At 41.7% G+C, this 7,859-nt stretch overlaps 1 pseudogene; it reads right to left on the reverse strand.

Moving 5' to 3' along the window:
• Window positions 1-6,860: 6,860 nt before the first annotated feature.
• LOC129383630 (uncharacterized) lies at window positions 6,861-7,711 on the reverse strand (annotated as a pseudogene).
• Between the last annotated feature and the right edge of the window lie 148 nt (window positions 7,712-7,859).

Raw genomic sequence — 7,859 nt, forward strand, 5'->3', positions numbered from 1 at the left:
ACCTGAGGCAAGGAGGGAGAAAACGGTCGCTCCGCAGCACCAGTGCGTGGGCTGCCGTTATATATATATATATATACATATATATATATATATATATATATATATATATATATATATATATATATATATATATATATGTGTGTGTGTGTGTGTGTGTGTGTTTGTGTGTGTGTGTGTGTGCGAAGTGACTTGACCATGAATCCGATGACGATATAGGGGAACTAATACGTAGACCTGATTCTACTGTAGAAAAGAATATAACCTAGGGAAATGCAGGCGATGAAAGTGGATGCTAGCACACGCAAGTAACAGTGACGGTAGCACGCAGAAGGCCCTGTGATGTATTTGCATTGTCACGAACAGGTTGGTTGTGACGTTCTGAGTTTTGCCGTGCTAGTTTATCCGTTGGCTGAATAACTATCACGTGAGTAACGTCAGTGGTCAGACCTTTTCATCAACATCAATTTGGGTAAGGCAAATTTCCGAGCTCGTTTTATTTTGACGTTGTGTGATATTGCACATAGACACCATTACATATATTTGCTGCCATAACCAGGACTGCGACGAGTCCCGCAAACTATCAACAGCTACGTCCAACGGCGGCCAAGAGGCGAGTGCAGCGCCCCCCTTTGCCGGCATGTTTTGCTGTGTTTCGGATTTTTCTTTAAATGTTGCTATCGGCAACTGCGGAGCAATAGTGAGTACGGGAGCATCAATCGTTGCTTTTCAACCAAGAATCGAAAAATAGTAAATGTGATGTTTGTACCTGTGATGTTATTACATTATTGCCTAAACCTCGTCCTTCGGCCTTCGAAGAGCTTTGCGAATGAGAAGCTGATATTTTTCAACAAAATACTTGGTTAAAAACGCAATATTTGGCTGTAATTATGCACGTACGCAGAGTATGTACGAACAAGTAGGCAGAATAGGCACGCAGTCTTCGGTATTCGTAAGTTTGCTTTTTTCCATACTTTGGACAATAAAAGTGCGTAGAGCCGAGTAAACAAAGCCTCAGGATCGTTTCGAGCCATAGGCACGAAGATTATAGAAATTCCTTTGTTCATAATTACGATTCCCGTGGTATAACTGAACGACCGCCACGCCAAAGCTCTGTTTAGTTTTTTTACAAAACTATGTAAGCAGTGTAATTCTTATGTCCCTTCAATTTGGTACATTAGGCGCCAAGCAAAACGATGTTAGACAACCGAAAAAGTGCCAATCAAAACTGAACTCCGCCGCCTACAATTCTAAATGATGACGGTCGCGCATTCAGTATCTGCCAGAGTAGCGTGCGTGTCATAAGAGCGAAGCGTTCGGGGGAAGGGGGGTCTTGCGCTCCCAATGGCCCTCTCATATGACGCTTTCTTGCAACACTTCTGAATGCTTCTCGCCGTAGTAGAGTCCCTCGTAGCGAACTCTTGCAATATCCTCATCAGCAGCAACATCAGCCTATTGATGATGCCGGACAAAGGCCTCGACCAGTGATTCAATTCAATTGAATTCAATTTACTTTGTGAGCCAGAAACTATCCTGGCTGGACTCCTGCGCTAAAAGCTGCTAGAAAATAGCTTGAAGGGGCCCAGCGGAACATATATACATGGTGACATGTGACAGGTAAACTGATAACAGATGTTTAAAAGCATCACACACGAAAATTATTTACACAGGTAGTAGAATATCATCAACATCATCATCATCATCATCCATCAGCCTGGCTACGCCCACTGCAGGGCAAAGAACTCTCCCATACTTCTCTAACTACCCGGTCATGTACTAATTGTGGCCATGTCGTCCATGCAAACTTCTTAATCTCATCCGCTTACCTAACATTCTGCTGCCCCCTGCTACGGTTCGCTTCTCTTGGAATCCAGTCCGTAACCCTTAGTGACCATCGGTTATCTTCACTCCTCATTACATGTCCTGCCCATGCCCATTTCTTTTTCTTGACTTTAACTAAGATGTCATGCACTCGCGTTTGTTCCCTCAACCAATCTGCTCTTTTCTTATCCCTTAACGTTACACCCATCATTCTTCTTTCCATAGCTCGCTACGTCGTCCTCAATTTAAGAAGAACCCTATTCGTAAGCCTCCAGGTTTCTGCCCCGTAGGTGAGTATTGGTAAGACACAGCTATTATACATTTTTCGCTTGAGGGATAATGGCAACCTGCAGTTCATGGTCTCAGAATGCCTGCCAAAGGCGCCCCAGCCCATTCTTATTTTTCTGATTATTTCCGTCTCATGATCTGGATCCGCGGTCACTACGTGCCTTAAGTAGATGTATTCCCTTACCACTTCCAGTGCCTCGCTGCCTGTTGTAAATTGCTGTTCTCTTCCGAGGCTGTTAAACGTTACTTTAATTTTCTGCAGATTAATTTTTAGACCCACTCTTCTGCTTTGCCTCCCCAGGTCAGTGAGCATGCATTGCAATTGGTCCCCTGAGTTGCAAGTTACTAAGGTATTCTCCATTAACTCTTATCCCCAATTCTTCCCAATCCAGGTCTCTGAATACCTCGTGTAGACGCGCTGTGAATAGCATTGGTAAGATCGTATCTCCCTGCCTGACGCTTTTCTTTATTGCGATTTTGTTGCTTTTTTTATGGAGGACTACGGTGGCGGTGGAGCCGCTATAGATCATTTTCAGTATTTTTACATACGGCTCGTCTACACCCTGATTCCGTAATGCCTCCATGACTGCTGAGGTTTCGACAGGATCAAGCGCTTTCTCGTAATCAATGAAAGCTATATATAAGGGTTGGTTATATTCCGCACATTTCTCTATCACCTGATTCATAGTGTGAATATGGTCTGTTGTTGAGTAGCGTTTACGGTATCCTGCCTGGTCCTTTGCTTGACAGAAGTCTGAGGTTTTCCTGATTTTATTTGCGATTACCTTAGTAAATACTTTGTAGGCAATGGACTTTAAGCTGATCGGTGTATCATTTTTCAAGTCTTTGGCGTCCCCTTTCTTATGGATTAGGATTATGTTAGCGTTCTTCCAAGATTCCGGTACGCTCGAGGTCGTAAGGCACTGCGTATACAGGGTGGCCAGTTTCTCTAAACCAATCTGCCCACCATCCTTCAACACATCTGCTGTTACCTCTGCCTCCACAGCTGCCTTCCTCCTTTGCATAGCTCCAAAGGCTTTCTTTACTTCTTCCGGCGTTACTTGTGGAATTTCGAATTCCTCTAGACTATTCTCTCTTCCATTATCGCTGTGGGTACCACTGGTACTGTATAGATCTCTATAGAACTCCTCAGCCACTTGAACTACCTCATCCTTGTTAGTAATGATATTGCCGGCCTTGTCTCTTAAGGCATACATCTGATTCTAGTCTGTACGAAAACGGGGTATAAGCGATTCTCCCACGTTACGAGCATTGATATCATGACTGTTGCGCTGCAGAAATGCAGTAGTCTCAATAAAGTGTTTCAATGCAGAAGACCAGACGTAAAATGAACGCCGGATGCGAAACTCATACATATCTGGGATTTTAGTTATTCTGTAAGTGCGAATGTATGTGGAGGACCCAGATGAATAACCAATGTTAGCAATGTGAGGGGCGGCTTTCTTCTATAAATGTAGTATTTTATTTATATTACGCTGTGTTAACGTAAGCTGAACCAAACTGCAGTAGCTTGGGTGATTGAAATGGCGCATGATATATTCTAACTTTTATTTCTGTTGAGAGAATTTCTCGGCAACTCGATAAAACTCGCGTAGTTAAAGAAAGTTTCTCAAACTATTTATGTAAGAATCTCAACTTATATGAGGTGAAAATGTAACACCAAGGATCTTGTGTTCATCAACAATGTTGATTTTCTGTTCTGAGCACTTAATACATTGTTTAATGTTTAATGTCTTGTTTCTTGCTCTGAAAATTATTACCTTTGTGTTCTTGAGGTTATTGTTAAGCCTACTTTATAGTGAGCATGATTTAATGTTATCTAATCATCAATTACATTTTTCAGCCAACCCATCTGCGTTTTCACCAGACAGTAATACTGTGGCATCATCAGCATATATTATAAAGTTCACTGTCTTGTCAATGTTTATGATGTCATTTATAAAGGCATTAAAAGAAGGGGGCACGATACGCTTCCCTGCGGGACACCTCCAATAATCGGCAATGAAGATGAGAGAGAGTTGCCCAGACAGACGCGTTGTGATCTATCTGTTTATATGACTTAACAAAAGCCAGAGGAGTGCACCAAACACTATACATTTCTAGCTTATGCAATAGTATGTTGTGGTCAATTGAACCGAAATCTTTAGTAAAATCCATCAAGAAACCTAATGTATATAGCTTGTTGTTAATGTTTTCGAAAATGAATTCTTTGAGCGTTAACAGAGCTAACTTCGTAGATCTTCCTTTCCGGAAACCGAACTGCGAATCAATGTTAATATCAGTCTTAATGAAAAAGAATTCAGTACCGGAAACGCAACATTTTCTCAAAACCTTTAGCAAATGCTGGTATAATCGATATTGGGCGGTAGATTCCCAGCATGTTTTAGTAGCCGCCTTTATACAGAACGGATACGCGAGAACACTCCATTTGACGTAGAAATTCTCCGGACTCCACTGATAAATTCAATATATAGATAAGTAACGGGGCAGCATAATATCATACAAATTTTACAGGTCTTATCTGTAGATTGTTTATAGCTATTGCCCTACTGTTATTAAGGCTCAAAAATGTCTATAAACTTCTGGTTCATCTGTGGGTTTAAGAAGTATGTTTCAGGACGTCGAATAATTAAATCATCTATTAGTGAGATATCATTATTGGGCGCTATAGTGGAAACGAAATGTTTATTGAAGCAATCCGCAAGGATTTAACCGGTCAATGCGTAATGGTTTAGTGTAATTTCAACTGGCACGACGTCTTTTTTGCTTCGTCCCGGAGTTGCATCTGCGTTTCTTGTACTGATACCAGAAAACAAGTTCTCGTAATACGCTATCTTTGGCTTTCGAAGATAACTGTTTAGTTTATTTCTAAGTGCTTCATATTCCTTTAATAAATCAACCGCCCGAGATGGCAAGAATGCACGAAAGCTTAGCTTTCCTTTTTCTCATACGTCTAAGAGCTAATGGAACACCTGGGTTTCTGATTTTCTTTGAAGGTTTAAACCTTATAAAAGGAAAATGAGACCGATAGATATGTGTGAAAGTTTCCATAAACTTTAGATACGCGTCATGAACGTTTCTAATTTAATAAACGAAAGACCAATCACGCATACTAATAATATGCTTGAAGTCCGGCAATGCCTCATCAGAGAAATGATGAACTGTGATAGTCTCATGCTGACGTTTTTGATGCATTTGTGAGGAACTATATAGAACATTTATGAAAGCGGCATTGATTGGCTGGCACGACTCACCACCCGCGAGCTCTAGTTTTCTGACGCCAAGAGACAGGCAGAGGCGACAAGCGGACGATACCAGGATCACGACTTCTCGGTAAGCACTGAAAACTGTTTACTTTACTTTTGCACACAAGTGTTCAGTGCCGTCAAATTCACGGAAAGTATGTCGTGTACTTAGGCGCGTTCAAGGCCGCGTACGTGCGTGAGACTCGGGAAACACGATGTTAGGAGCGCTGCGAATTGACACTATGTCGTGCAAGCTATGTTTCTTACAGCGTACAAGGCAAGCATGTCTGGACCGCAGTTATGTAGCGCTGGGCGTGATTCCAAAATGCAGCAGTTATCCAGTAGTGACCATGTCTTTATCAGAGTACTGTTTGCTAGAGTGCAAAATTGGGTCGCAAAGCGTTGCAGTGCTTTTAGCTGGGAAGTGCGGAAGTTAAATAACAAGCTTATTGAAGACGATGCTTTCAACCATGCAGTAATGCAAGATATAGGCGAAATAAAGCCGAGTAAAGAAGTTTTCCACAGCAACTGCAGAGACGCGCTGCCAAAACGGGCTTACTTTGAAGATGCGCTATTTCTGCATGAAAGAAACATAGAAAAGTATCAGGAAGGTTCTTGTCCCTAGCGTTTGGGCCCGCAGCGTTCCCGAAAAAACTATGGGGAACTGCCAGCGTTCCTTATACTTCCGAATTCGACATTGAAAATATGAATGCGGAGTGTGGTTTCTTAGCGTCAATTGCAGCTCACGGCTCTGGTTCTCTAACGGATGACTTGGGGAAGATGATTGCTTTTGACCTCACCTCTACACAGGCCACGGACATACGTCTCCTCCTCGAATTGTACCTTGACATCTTTGATTTCGGCGACGAGTATTTAGAACAAACATCTGTTGTTTCCCACCGTATCAACACTGAAGACACGAATCATATTCGTCGGCCTCCCTATCGTATATCGCATGCTAAACTTAGCGTCATCCAATCAGAAGTGGACAAATTGCTCCGCGAAGGGGTCCTCGAACCATCAGCCCGCCCTTGGGCTTCGCCTGTCGTCCTTGTGAAATAAAGAAACATGGTACCTGGCGTTGTTGCGCCGATTATCGTCATTTAAACAAGGTCACCCCAAAAGAAGTCTACCAACTATCACGCATGGATGACACCTTGGACTGATTGCACGGAGCCGAATACTTGTCGTCCATTGATCTTTTGGTCCGGCTACTGCCAGATATCAGTTTTTTTTTTATTCAGATACCCTAAAGGTCCTTATGGGCCTTACATAGGGGGGGGGGGGGTTAACAACAGGATATTTCAAACACAATTAGGGGGGGAAGGCAATATAGAACACCGTGGTAAAGATCACCGAATACAACAAGTAAATATAAAAAGAAAGAAAGGAAAGAGAATTGCATACATGATGAAAACAACAACAACAACACTCCGTACAAATCATGTAGATACACTTACAATGCGTCAAAGGCATAAAATTCTGCTTTTACCCAACATGCGTAAAACTGCGCTTCAAATTACTAACAAGTGAGTCATGATCACGTACAGAAGCAATTTCTTTTGGCAGCTTATTCCAGTGATGAATAGCTAGAAAGAGCGGTGATTGTCGCAGGAGATTCGTACGTGCAAACATGGGACGCACTTTGAAGGGATGGTCGAGGCGGGGAAAACATTCTTGCGGGGGTTTGATATGGGCTGCTGTAAAGGATGACGGGGTATGATACAATCTGTGGAAGTGGGAAAGCATTGCTAACAGTCGTCGTGTTTCTAGAGACGGTAATTGGAGGGACTCTTTGTAGTCATGATGCTGGATGTTCTAGAGTATGTTTTAGTGATGAAGCGTGCTGCTTTATTTTGTAAAGATTCCAGCTTGTTTATTAAGTAAGTCTGATTTGGATTCCATATTATGGAAGCGTATTCAATCTTTGAGTGAACTAGAGCTGTGTAAGCTAATAATTTAGTTGACTCATTTGCTAAATACAAATTTCGCCTAATGAATCCAAGTGTTTTATTTGCTTTCGAAATTATTTCATCAATGTGATCATTCCATGTAAGGTTAGAAGTTAAATGGACTCCCAAATATTTTAATGTAGACACATTCTCTATGCATATGCTGTTCATAAAATATGAACTTAAGTGAACGTTACTGGCTCTGCTAAATGTCATTGTTTTAGTTTTAGAAACATTAGTTTCCATTTGCCATTGCTCGCACCAAAGTGAAATTTTGTTTAGGTCGGCCTGTAAAATATTAGTGTCTTCAGAGGTGATAATTTGTCTGTAAAGAACGCAGTCATCTGCAAACAATCGAACTGTTGAGGTCAGGTTGTTACTGATGTCATTAATCCAAATTAAGAATAAGATTGGGCCAAGTACGGATCCCTGAGGAACGCCAGATTTAACTTGTGCTAAAGCGGAAAAGTGATCATTTACGGAAACAAATTGGTAGCGATTGGTTAAAAAACTTGAGATCCAATTAATAATTTTA

This window comes from Dermacentor andersoni, chromosome 8 (assembly GCF_023375885.2).
Source record: "Dermacentor andersoni chromosome 8, qqDerAnde1_hic_scaffold, whole genome shotgun sequence".
Taxonomy (NCBI): domain Eukaryota; kingdom Metazoa; phylum Arthropoda; class Arachnida; order Ixodida; family Ixodidae; genus Dermacentor; species Dermacentor andersoni.